Below are 12,609 nucleotides of genomic sequence, written 5' to 3' on the forward strand. Positions count from 1 at the left end.
AGGAGAGCAGTTCGAAGGTTGTGGGTTCGGTCTCCACCAGCAGCGAATCGTTTTCTTCGTCCGCCTTATGAAACTTTCCCTCTATGTCATAGTTACTCAAAAATTAAAAGCTACGAATAATGCTCTCGATGCTTTCCTTAGATACGTTACAAGTTGTGTCTAACACAAAAACGTTCCCCTCGGTCCGTAGGCTTCTTTCGGTCATACGTACGAGCGTTGTCACATGAAACACAAGAAATTGACGACAACAAAACGAATGTCCACTCGTTAAAACTCACAGGGTCTCTTATGAACTTGAGGCTTATGAACTTATGGCTTGAGATTGAATGCAGACGATGTCGCTGTTATAACAGCGGAAAGCCAACATTATCCGACATTAGTCGTTGTCCAGACAGCACTAGCTGACATTATGAAACACTTAGCCGACATCGGAGCGTTGTGGTCAGGTGCGAAGAAATATTTGGCCGGAAATCAGCCCCACTCATTCAATAAGTATGGAAGAAATTGACATCGAAAATAAGTCGAAAAGAATATGAAGTGTTCAAAAGTAATTGCAATCGATACACCAAACCGCGCGCTTGAACGTAAGTACGCGGCAAAGCAGGAGTGGTGCGGAGGATGGCCCCCTGCGGGTCACACCACACGGCATCGCGGGGAAGCGAATGCTGACGCGACGATTTCTGCAGGGGTGCAACGATCCCGATTGTGTCCGACATGAGCTGCAGACTACATCGATCGCCATATAGTCGAAACAACCGTCGGACACATTCCGGCTCGAGTGGCTGGCATTAGAGCGAGCAACCCTCGTGCAGTCACGGGATCGCTTCTCTGACCCCGGGCCATCAACCGCCACTTCGCGGGACAGCGTGGGCGCTCACACCGACTCCATCGGCGGTGGGTCACGTTCGGACGACGGTACGACGCAACCGTCTTCCAGGATTCGAACCCACCACGCCTTCTATGCTCAGCAACGAGTACTATACATCGTCACTGGTCTGGTGATGAGAGAGAGATGAACGTCACTTATATACCAGTGCATGCAGCGGGTAAATTATGTTTACCTAGTATAATTAAGGGCAAGGCAGTAGCCCATTGAGAGTATGCTATTGGAGCAGGAGACGGATGAAGACATTATTTTGCAGTCGGCGAAGAAATGACTCGGATGGCCTGCAGATTGGCCTCCCATCGGCTACCTAGGGCACTAAATGTGCAAAAGGAGTTTTGTGATTGTGCAGTCGTATATACCTCACGTATGGCAATCGTCCAAATGTGTAATTGGTATACTGCGTGGTACCGTCTTCGCACTGTTTGTCTAGCGGATTTCATTATATTCATAAATTTCATAGCCTGCACTTCATGATGCATACACAGGGTGTCAGCTATCCAGCACCAATATTTTAAAATGGAGGAACGGCGTTATGGGAAGCAGACCTATTATAGATATATCGTTCCCTGTAAACTAGAGTAGAGGCTAGTAAACTTTTTCGTCCCTGAGATTTCATTAGTTAATTATAATAAATTTTGCAAACCGAGAAGAACTCACTTAAGAGTAATTTGAAGGTTGCGGGTTCGGATCCCACCGAAGGAAAGGAGGATTTTCGGCCACTTTAATTCTTTTCAATTTAAGTGAGAATTGTTACACTACAGTTGAGAAGCCAAGAATAACTTCCCCTATGCTTTCCTTAGCTTAACTGTCTGTCGGTTTCATTACTTGTCTACAAAAGGTCAGTAAGACATGTGTTTATGGGATATATAACTGCGATATCTCGAACAACGCGCTGTTGCGTACTAATTTTATTTTGGCAAGAAAGCGCGCGAAATATGAAAATACCGCGTGCCTACACTACAGCGATGGATGAGTGGATGTATGCTATGAGCATCCCTTTTCTTGTCAGCCGGAAAAGAAAGTGCATGCGATTAGTATGTTGCTGAAAGTAGCGCATTAGATGTAACTCAAACATGCCAATATACATATGCCTAACCGACCTCTTGGTAATTAGGCGAGTACTTCTGGAGCTACAAAATCCATTACAATTAACTAATTAATATCTAATTAATGCAAAACTGACTAGCGGCTACTCCAGTGTACTGGTAAAATATGTACTAGGTCCTCATCAGGCAACACAGTTCCTCTTTTTTTAAAGACGAAAGCGTCATCAAGCACGTCGTTTCATCAAACGCGTCAGCGTCAACAAGAGTGATGCAAAAAAAAAAAAATGACGTCACCCTATGATGTCATCATGACGTCACAGATACTTAAACTTCTAACGTCACCGTGACGCCACATAATGTGGCGTCACATGACGACGTCATCACGACATAGGCGGGCTGATCCCGGAGGCACGTAAGGTGCAGAATGCTTACAATGCCTCTGATCCCGGAGGCAGATCAAAACCACGCGACGTGCACAGAAAGATTTCGGGGGCGGTGGGATCGATACAATTGACCGAGAAGAAAAAGAGAAAGAAGGCTTTCGCCTTCGAGTCGCCTCACGCGAATGCAGAAGGGACTATATATGAGTTTCTGTTCAATCTCGGTGCTCGATAGCTGGAACACCGTACAGTCGCACTCGGCACAAAACGCGATTCGCCCATCATCGTTATGTAACAGATCGTTTAGGCGCGAACCACAGTGCGCACCGAACGGCGAAACGTCTGCGGTCGTCGGGTTATGCAAGCCCTCGGGAAAGAGCGACGCCTCGCCGTATAAGAACGAACACTGGGTCCACATCTTATGAAATATTCAACGGTCGTTATTACCGCAGTTGCAGAAGCCTCTCGCTCATAGCAGCACGTCCGTTGCCAAAGCTTTTCCCGCGTGTGTGTCAGGTGCGGTCGGCTTAGGCGTGGTTCCCATCTGCCGGTGTTCTCGATTCGATGCGTTTGCACCCATAGTTAGCTGCGAGCGAGAGTTCAAGCGAGCTTTCGGGTCGGCCAATTGAAAAGGAAAGCGGTGCACGAACACGTTCTTTGGAAGAGCGCGCCCAGCGATGCATTAAAAAAAAAAATAGCAGTCAGCACGCTCCTTCAAGGGCTCTTTCGTAATGACATGCCAGCATGGATGTGCTTAGATTGTTGGAATTAGAGTGTGCGTAAGGACTGCTGTGCCGTAATGCTTTCACAAGAAGAGGTGCGGTTCTTAGAGTTATCTTAAATTGAAACAAATATTCAGCAGGTTTACATTCATGTAACCTAAAAGCCTGGCTGCGCTCACGTAATACAGTGAAACCTCGGTGATACGATCGCAGCTCATACGAATTTCAGGGTGGTACGAATTTTTCGTTGGTCCCGGCCAAGGCCAATTGGCTGAAATGTAATGGAGTACGGTTGTAGCGAATCGATTTTCACCGAGCGACGTTTGATACGAACGTACTGTATACCGCTCAGGTACGAAGAAGTGCTCTCCGCGCTGTCGCGGAAGAGCGCTGGAACGCAAGCGTGGGCATGCGCGCAGCACCGACAAATCGTCAGAATCACAGTGTAAGAAAAAACACTTTTCTTGCGGTCAGAATAAACCTTCAGAGACGCGTCACGGCCTCCGAGATTGTGTGCGCGAATCTTTGAGACTATTATTTGCCTCCGTGTGCCTTCGTGTTTAGATTACAGAGGACATTAGCGCCATGCTTTTTTTTCTAACGCGTTGACGCGGGCTGCTGTCGTTGTACTGTGTTTACACGTACCTGCCTCGTGCATCAAATATCCCATGAAAGATGGACGAGGACCGAAAGAAGGCGAGGACGGTCTTGGCGAAAGAGTCAGGCCTCACAGCGTGAACATGCGACCGTTGAGGCCACACTTGTGCGGGAACGGCCGTAAATCTCCCACAAAACATCACCAACACCTCCGCAATAACAAGGTCATAACACAGGTCAATGGTTTTGTAATTTTGTGGCCTTGATCCATCGCGTCAAAGTGCTTCTTTTGTTACTTTCGCTGCAGTACCCCGGTGTCATTAAAAAAAAAGCATACTAAAATTTGGAAGGAGCTACTGCTGTCGCGGGTGACTGCGCACCTGGTTCATTAATTAAATACACGCGTGCGGGCCGTATATTTACGAGTGCTGGTATGATTGCCGACATCCAACAACTTAACTGACAATCATTCAGGCTTCTTCCTGACGTTGTTGCGGCCCTGAAGAACAATAAATGGAAATGTGCGCCACCTTTCTTTTCTAAAAAGACAGGGCGTGCAAACACTGACACAAGAAAGAAGTCAGGACACCACAAACGCCGCTAACAACTGAATAGATGCACAACGGCGGAAAAGAAATGTCACAAAAATTTATCTGCGCATGCCCATGCGATAGGCGAACCTATCAATCCGACACGCGTGCACGACACGCGTTTGTGGTGTCCTGATTTCTTTCTTGTGTCCGTGTTTGCACGCCCTGTCTTTTTAGAATGAATACTTACCAACTAGCTCAGCTCTCTGTTATTCTAAGCTTTCTTTTGTCGCATGCTAATTTTCCATGCTTTCTGGTGATACGAATTTCGGATGATACGAATATTTTTGGTGGTCCCGTGAGATTCGTACCACCGAGGTTTCACTGTATAAATAAGCCACAACGAGCAAGCACGTATGTTTTGCATTAACCTGACGTGTTGAACGCCTCATATACGAGTGCTTTTGTCTTTGTATATCTTTTTCAAAGCGCGTGTGCAAACTTTAGCGAAGTACCCAGTAAGCGTCTGTAAGGCAAATGTATTCCTACATAGCTGCACACTTTATTGATGCTGTGGCTGATGATAATGAAGACGATTATGTATTATTACTGAGCCGTTTGTAATGGGTGGGAACCTTGCACCCTTCACCCTTACGCAATTCACCTGGTGCGAAGCCTCGTACGATTCTACGCTTCTAATACACAATATATTACGTCCGTTAACGTCCCTCTTTATATTACGTACCGTGGGTTTTTGTGAGGCACGCCGCTTTTTTCAAGGCCAGCACCCCGTGAGGCACCTAAGGCTTTCGCCTTAATAAATTCTGCGGTTGTACGCTTCAAAACAGCCACGTGATTGAGGAACGCTGCACTGGATCAACTTTGACCAACTGCGGTCCTTCAGCCTGAACCTAAATGTAAGTACACGGGCGTCCTTCCCGATCGCGCCCCCGTCGAAATGCGGTCGCTGTAGCCGAGAACCGAACTCGCGTCCTAGAGCTTAGCAGTGCGACACCGAGCCCGCTATAAGTGACCGCGGCAGATTACAGTTATCCTGTGTAGGGAAGGCTTACAAGCGCATGTGTTGCGTGTGCACGCACACATAGGCGTGCGCAGGGTTCCCCTTCAGGAGGGGGTGGAGGTTTGTCGCAGCGCCCCCCCCCTTACAGTTATGTCAATGTATGGCGCTGACATTGCGCCCCCCCCCCTCTTAGGTGTATAGGGCGGAGGGGGGGGGGGCGGCCGCCCCTCCCCCTCTTGCTCCCTTGTGCGCACGCTTATGCAGGCACACACAAGCGCGCACACACGCACACATTCGCAGCAGTCATTTATCGTAAATCTCGTAAATTAAGCCGCATACTGTATGCACCACAGTTATGCCACTGCGTGTGCACGGGTGTGGGAAGAAGTGGGCAAGAAAAAAAAAAACGCCGTGAATTTTAAGGAACAGTCGTTGCTACCCGGTGACTTATTGCTTTACTTCTTTTAATGCCTCGCAGAGGTAAATATATAAATGTAACCTGTCGGGTAAGTGCGGTTAAGGGTGCTGGTCCCGTTCTGCGTACGTACCCAAAGCAATTTCGCCTCTCGCCACTGCAGCGCTCCGTCATGCGGCACCGACCCGCATCGGCGTCGGATGTGTAATCGTTAATAAACCGACCGTGATTCATGAAGCTGAACGAAGGCTTCCAAGAACGAGCCAACTTGTCAGCACAGAAGACTCGCGCGAGGGTATTGTAAAAAATAATAATAATAACAAACGTGATGTTCTTCGTTTTCACGAGGCGGGAGATGCATTTTCTCTTTTGCATCGAGACACAAAAGGAGGCTCACGTCTGGAGTGACTTAGCATATCGAACTGTGTTTCGTAATCGTCCATAGAACTTAACTGGCGGAGCATACGAAGAGCCTCTGCGTCTGGCAAATCAGCTGCGCAGTTTCCCTTTTCTTTTTCAACGTGCGTGGCAAGCTGCGGTTTGCAGGAGCTCGTCTAAGTCTTACGTGCCTCGTTTCCACGATTTTTGGACTCGCCCTTGAAGATGCTTTGTTGTGGAAACAAAAGTGCTCGCATGAAACTCTCTCGCATACTGCGACACTGCACATTTGCAATGCCTTTCCTTGTTCACAGACTTATAAGCCCCGAGTTTATTTTCTTTCTTTCCACACCATTTCTGGTGAACGCAGCTGGGGATCATTTGAAAGAATTGAAGTATGCACGCCGTAATATGCGCCGTTATGCGTATCTAAACATTTCACAGATGGCAAGATAACTACGGAGGAATTCCCATGAAAGCCGTAAAACTTTGGCTTGAGTTAGTTGGTTTGTTCTGTAAGTTTGGGAGGGAATTGCGAAAATACACATATACAAACCAAGAAGGGGCAAGTACACAGAACAGGAGCAGTCCGTGTTGTGTATATGCTCATGCCTTTCTTTAATTTTTTTTTGTTGCGCTACCAAACATTATAAAACCGTATACCAAGAGACATAACCAAAAAGTGTTAACATAAAAGACGCTGTTTGATTGATTGATTGATCGATCGATTGATTGATTGATTGATTGATTGATTGATTGATTGATTGATTGATTGATTGATTGATTGATTGATTGATCGATCGATCGATCGATCGATTGATTGATTGATTGATTGATTGATTGATTGATTGATTGATTGATTGATTGATTGATTGATTGATTGAGACGTATTGAAATTGTGAGAAGCCGCAGGGAAGAGCTCGAGATTATTTCTGACTACTTGATGTTTTTCAAACGGCCCATTCCCCAGGTTCCGGCATTGCAAACACTCAAGTGCTGTGAATCCGATAACGAGCCGGAATCGCAGATACCGGCGAGTTCGGCTCGGAGTCATGATTTTCACTATTTGCACCCAACCGATCACGATTTTACGCTCACAACCGACACCGGAACTTATGCGAAACGAGCTTTTCAATGCTATCGCGTTAAAAAAAATTTGGCACAATTCTCAGGCACAAGCCTGGGGTAGGAAATGTGATGGTAACATGAGCTGGAACAAGTACTATATACACTAGTGTATTTCAGAGGGCTATTTTAACAGTTTCACCGCCGTTTTTTAAGTACGATGGCAAACGTTACTAACTTTTATTCACTTTGTTAATTTGTTAAAAGTTGATTAAACCGTACTAACTGTTCTAGTTGAATCCAAACACCGTAGAAGTGTTTTTTTATTGGTCACTCACCGACTACCTATTCCCGGTATCACCTCTTCTAATGGTTTGTAGTTAGATAAAGAGATATAAATAAGTGTTGTGAAGGCGGCCGTGACGTTAAACGGAAGATAAATATCCACTTTGCTCCCAATTTAGAGCAAACTAGTGTGATAAATAATGTATTTTTGTTTATATATTGCCTTAGATAAGCATCGGGATTACACTTGCTCCGCTACTTATTTTTGCTTTGTAAATACTGAAGAATCAATCTATCCATCCTCTTTCTTTTCATTTCTCTCTAAAGACGGCTTCCCATGCTGCGTGGTTGTTATGCAGAAAAGCTAGATTGCGGGTTTTGAGTGGCGAAAACAGTGTACACAAAGAAAAAAAAAACCCAAAGCCAGGCGTTTAACAGCTCGCAAAGCAATTTCAATTACTGAAATGCTCATAAGAGCGTAACGTACTGATTATAAACAAAAACTATGAAACTTATGCGGGCACTATTCATGGACAGAAGAGAAAGCTATTAAATGTATTATCCGCAGATTCCGACAACCGCTACTGAAACGTGGACCAAGTTTCCTTTGAAATAATAAACTATTTGCGAACTGTTTTGTTAGTATTTAAGTTGCTCGTCACCACTTTTTCTCTGCGAAGAGAGAAAATCGTTTTTTTTTCCCTCTTCTTTTGGCGATAAAAAAAGAAAGAGGTCTAGAAAAAAAAGAAAAGGAAAGAAGCCACATTATTAGAGTTTCGCTTAGCGTTTCTCTCCTGCGCACTCGAGATGGTCATTAGGTCACATTTGGTTACTACAAACTTTTACCACGCGCCAAACTCCAAGTAAGTGAATGCATTTTAGCGTTTCTTCGGAAGTGCTTTCGCGGACTCTCTCAGGCCATTCGAATTTCGCGTGACTGCGAAACGAAACGTGAGCGAATGGAAACGAATTTCAGCACTCTGTACTTGTACACTGCCCCCCGGGACCTTTACCATCGACCGAGTTAAGCTATCGCGGCGCACTAACAAAGACGCGAGGCCAGCGGTCGTTCATTTGGCGTAAGCTTTTCGGGCCGGACCAAAAAAACAAAACGTGCAAGACGAGGTCAGCGAGGGAGCGCCACGCGCTCCTACAATCACACACGTACCTACGCTCAGGCACACAGCGCACTGTACCTCTTATAAAAGTTGGACACAATAACATGGCGGCGCCCAGCGCGTGCGCGCACTGGGCGCCATGTTTTCTTTTGCTGTTCTTTGTTGCTCGGCGACCAACCGGAGCGAAGGCCGCCGCAACCTCCTCTCTCACTGCTCTCTCGCGCTCTCTCGTTTTTCTTTCGCCACGGGTCGTGAGACATCGCGAGATCCTCGTCGGTACTCGGGAAAGGGGCGGGAAGCGACGTAGTAGCATGATCGCGAAACTGCGATGAAGTACATGCGCGGGACGGCAGCGGCGGCTGGGAGGTGAAAGAGGAATGGAAAGTGTAGCGGTGTGAGAACAAGAACGAGAGAGAGAGTGAGCATGGTAGCGGGGCTTGAGAAAGAGTAAGGTGAGAGAGAGTGAGACGGTTCGCGGGGCTTCACCGGCGCGTCGTCTGCTCCGGACGCAGCGCTTGTGGTCGTCTGCTACGCGGCGCGGGGCCAGCCGAAAGGGGCAACGGGACGTGCATGGTTTTTGACTTTGGTGCGTGACGTGCAAATTGTGTTTGTTGTTGTTTTGCTGTCGCTGCAAGAAGGGGATCTCGGCCGACGTCCACAGGAGCGATTGCAGTGCCAGTTTTGTGAATCGTGAGAGTGTTTTTTGTTGAACAAGTTGTCCGATTGCCCCCTCGGTACGTATCTTCGAAGTCGTCGCTCCGTAAAGCGGTGGCCAAAAGGGTGTTACTCGGTGAATCTTCGAGTGCCTGCGCTTCAAGCCCCACGGAAACATAGAAAGCAAGAACGGAAAAAAGTTGGCGGAGTGGAACTTTTAGCGACGTCGGTGGACCCAGTGAAAGTCCCGAGGAAGAAAACATTTTCCTCGGTTTCGTCGCATGTGAGTTTTGTACAAGTTATGACGTTCTTTCCGCGCGTAAATTCTCGCTGTTCTGATCAGAACAAGCAGCATGCTTCGAAGCATGCTGCATGCCCAGTCGCAGCTGACAGTGCAGTTCAAAATGACGTTTATTCCCGAAAGAGCATAAAGCTAAATATTGCGAGCGCTGCAAGCGTTATAGTTTCCAGATTAACGTAAAAATTAGACTACGGAGAAATGCTCTTTGTTGTCTGCCAATGATGCAACGCTTATCATTGCTGCCATTTCGTTTTCTCAAGTCGTCAATTGACTGTGTATAAATGTTTGCCGAGTGTAATGGGGAAAAGGTTCATTACAGGACACTTTCTTCAAGCGTCGGCAGCTTGCCACAATTTGTTCGCCGCGCCACTATAACAGGAGTATACTGCAAAAATAGCTGCCAACTCGCATGGGTAACTGACACAGCTTACTTTCACAATGCGGCGTCAGTTGTTAACTACGTTACCTAAAATACAGGGTCATCGAAGTCTGACACGAAAGTAATACATCGCATCGTGAAATCGTGTTCGGTTGTCCAAGGGACATTGCTAAGGCGTACGTACTTGCTTAATACAGCCAGTTTATACTTGAAACTGCCCTAGGTTTCTTACATCGTGGTAATTGGCTTCATTACGGGACCCACCACGGTAGCTTAGCAACTAAGGTCGAGGACGCGGGTTCGATCCCAGGGCACATTGGCCACGTTTCGATGGAGGCGAAATGTGTGAACACACGTGCGCTTAGATTTGGGTGCGCGTTAAAGAATACCAGGTGGTCGAAATTAATCTGTAGTTCCCCATTACGATGTGCCTCGTACTCATATCTTGGGTTTGGCACTTAACACTCTTTTATTTCACCAAATTCATTCCAAGAGGACATTTGCGACGGAGTGTCATCGAATCTGCTGACAGTACATCTACGTTTTTTAAAGTTTTTTTTTTTTCAAAGTATTTTCGAACAATGAAGAGAGGGAAATAACCGACTACAAGAAAACGCCTTGCACGCCGATACTTTCAGTAAAAAAAAATCATAATAATAATAAAAAGCGAAGACACTCCGTGGAGAAGTTCTGTTTAGCATTTGGCGGACTGTTATCTATGACGAGTTGACATTGCACTAATGGCGTTGCCCTGTTTCGAAGAAATATGGGCCCCATAAAGTAACGTTATGGTTGCCATAACAAAGGTACCAGTACAACTGTGCGGAGAAGGGCAGCTAACCCACTACACGGTGAGTCGCGCACATTCGACGTGGCGCATAATTTAGGGCTTGTGTTTTTCTATTTTCTCTTTAACCTTTCGTGAAGGTGACCGATGTATATATAAAAGAAACACCCGTGAGACGGTCGGTTTAAATAGCATACTTAGCCTGTCTATCACGCTGTCTATGAACCTGTCTATGAACGCTGTCTATCATTTTATAGAGAGCGTTGCGTCACGTCTCTGGCGTTGTTCTTCCATAATATACTTCACTATTCATAGAGCACAATCGTAATTTTGTTAAGGAATGTCGACACTAAACATGAATATTTTGCGCCAATAAAAACAAACAAACAAACAAACAAACAAACAAACAAACAAACTAAACGTGAAACTGAACTGGAGAAAAAAACGATTATACATACATACAGAGTCTCATCAAAATCTGTGATTAGGATAAGAAATATAGCCGGTATCTTTTGTCGAAAGAAGATTATCTCCAGAGTGATCTTGTCCGTAGCTAAACTTCTCTATATCGATGAAATCTCAACTGAAACCGGCCCTCTGGTTTATTGATTCTTCGGTATAATTTTTTTGTATCTTTTCCGGTATCCGTTTTTTCATACTCACGCATTCCTTTTGGTTCACAAACGCCCATAATTAGCGCTTCTGTATCGGTTTACTGCCACACCTCGCCACTTGATGTTTGTTCTTGGTTGCGTCATAGCAAAGCGAGAACAGCGATTAACACTGCCGACACATCAAAAAGGCACCGAAAAAACCGAACGTTGTGCTTTGCTGTTATTGATTACATGTACCATATCCTTAATAACGTAGGGCCGACTTCACGAAGCGCTCCATTCCTTTATCAACGTTGTTTGCGATTTGCCAGTCTCTCTTGTTAATAATAAATCCCGCATCCCCATTGGCTGGTATTTCCTATTACGAAATTATTGTGATGTTAGGAAATTCTACTCTGAATACGGCTGATACACGAATACGTGTCACGGTGCAGGAGAATTTCTTACTGCTACTGACTTAAAATGGTGATACGAAGGGCCGAAGCACCGCTTAATTATGTCAAGAGATTGAACGAACTTGAATAGTTTCAGTTGATTCTTTCACGCGATCTATACCCTGCAGCGTAAATTGCGTTGAAAAGCGAGTAGCTTTATTAAAATCAATATTCAGCCGATGGATGGATGGATGGATGGATGCGAAACTTTACTGTAAGTCCTGAGGTGCACTACTCAACGCGCAGCGGGCCGCTCCCACGTTGGGACAGTCAGGCCAAGCCCGACCGCCGCATCGTGGGCCCTCTGGACAGCCCATAGTTGAGCCCCGACGTCGGGGCCGATAATAATAATAATAATAATAATAATAATAATAATAATAATAATAATAATAATAATAATAATAATAATAATAATAATAATAATAATAATAGTTGGGGCCTTGAGTCCCAAAACACGATATGATTATGAGAGATGCCGTAGTGGAAGGCTCAGGAAATTTCGACCGTCTAGTGTTCATTAACGTGCACCTAAATTTAAGTACACGGGCCTCGAGCATTTCGCCTCCATCTAAATGCGCCCGCCACGGCCGGGATTCGATCGCGCGACCTTCGGGTGAGCAGTCAAGCACTATAAACAATATACCACCATGGAGGGTGATATATATTTAGCCGATTATCTTAAACGCTTCTGTCTTGCGCGTCTGTGCGTGCGCGTGCGTACATGTTAGCGCGACGTGTATGTGTGTGCGTGGCGGCACGCTTTCAAACGAAGCCCGTTGAGGGCAGCTTAGTGGCAAAGGTGACGAGCTACTATAAGCTCGTGGACACGGGTTCGATTCCCGCGGCAGCGTTTCGATAGAGGCGAAATACAAGGCAACCGCGCGCTTAGATGTAGGTACACGTTAGAGATCGCAAGGTGGACAAAATTGATCCGTAGTCTCCTTCAAGGCGCTGATGGTGAGCTCGTTGGCACTAATCCATCTTGAAGAAACAGCGC

At 46.0% G+C, this 12,609-nt stretch overlaps 1 protein-coding gene across 1 annotated transcript in view; it reads left to right on the forward strand.

Moving 5' to 3' along the window:
* Positions 1-9,166: 9,166 nt before the first annotated feature.
* The window catches only part of LOC119389985 (voltage-gated potassium channel subunit beta-2), a 47,567-nt gene continuing 44,124 nt past the window's right edge, over positions 9,167-12,609 (forward strand). The window contains exon 1 of the mRNA XM_037657475.2: positions 9,167-9,380. The gene's annotated coding sequence lies outside the window, so the exon portion shown is untranslated. The remainder of the gene's footprint in view (positions 9,381-12,609) is intronic.

Source organism: Rhipicephalus sanguineus, chromosome 4 (genome assembly GCF_013339695.2).
Source record: "Rhipicephalus sanguineus isolate Rsan-2018 chromosome 4, BIME_Rsan_1.4, whole genome shotgun sequence".
Taxonomy (NCBI): Eukaryota; Metazoa; Arthropoda; class Arachnida; order Ixodida; family Ixodidae; genus Rhipicephalus; species Rhipicephalus sanguineus.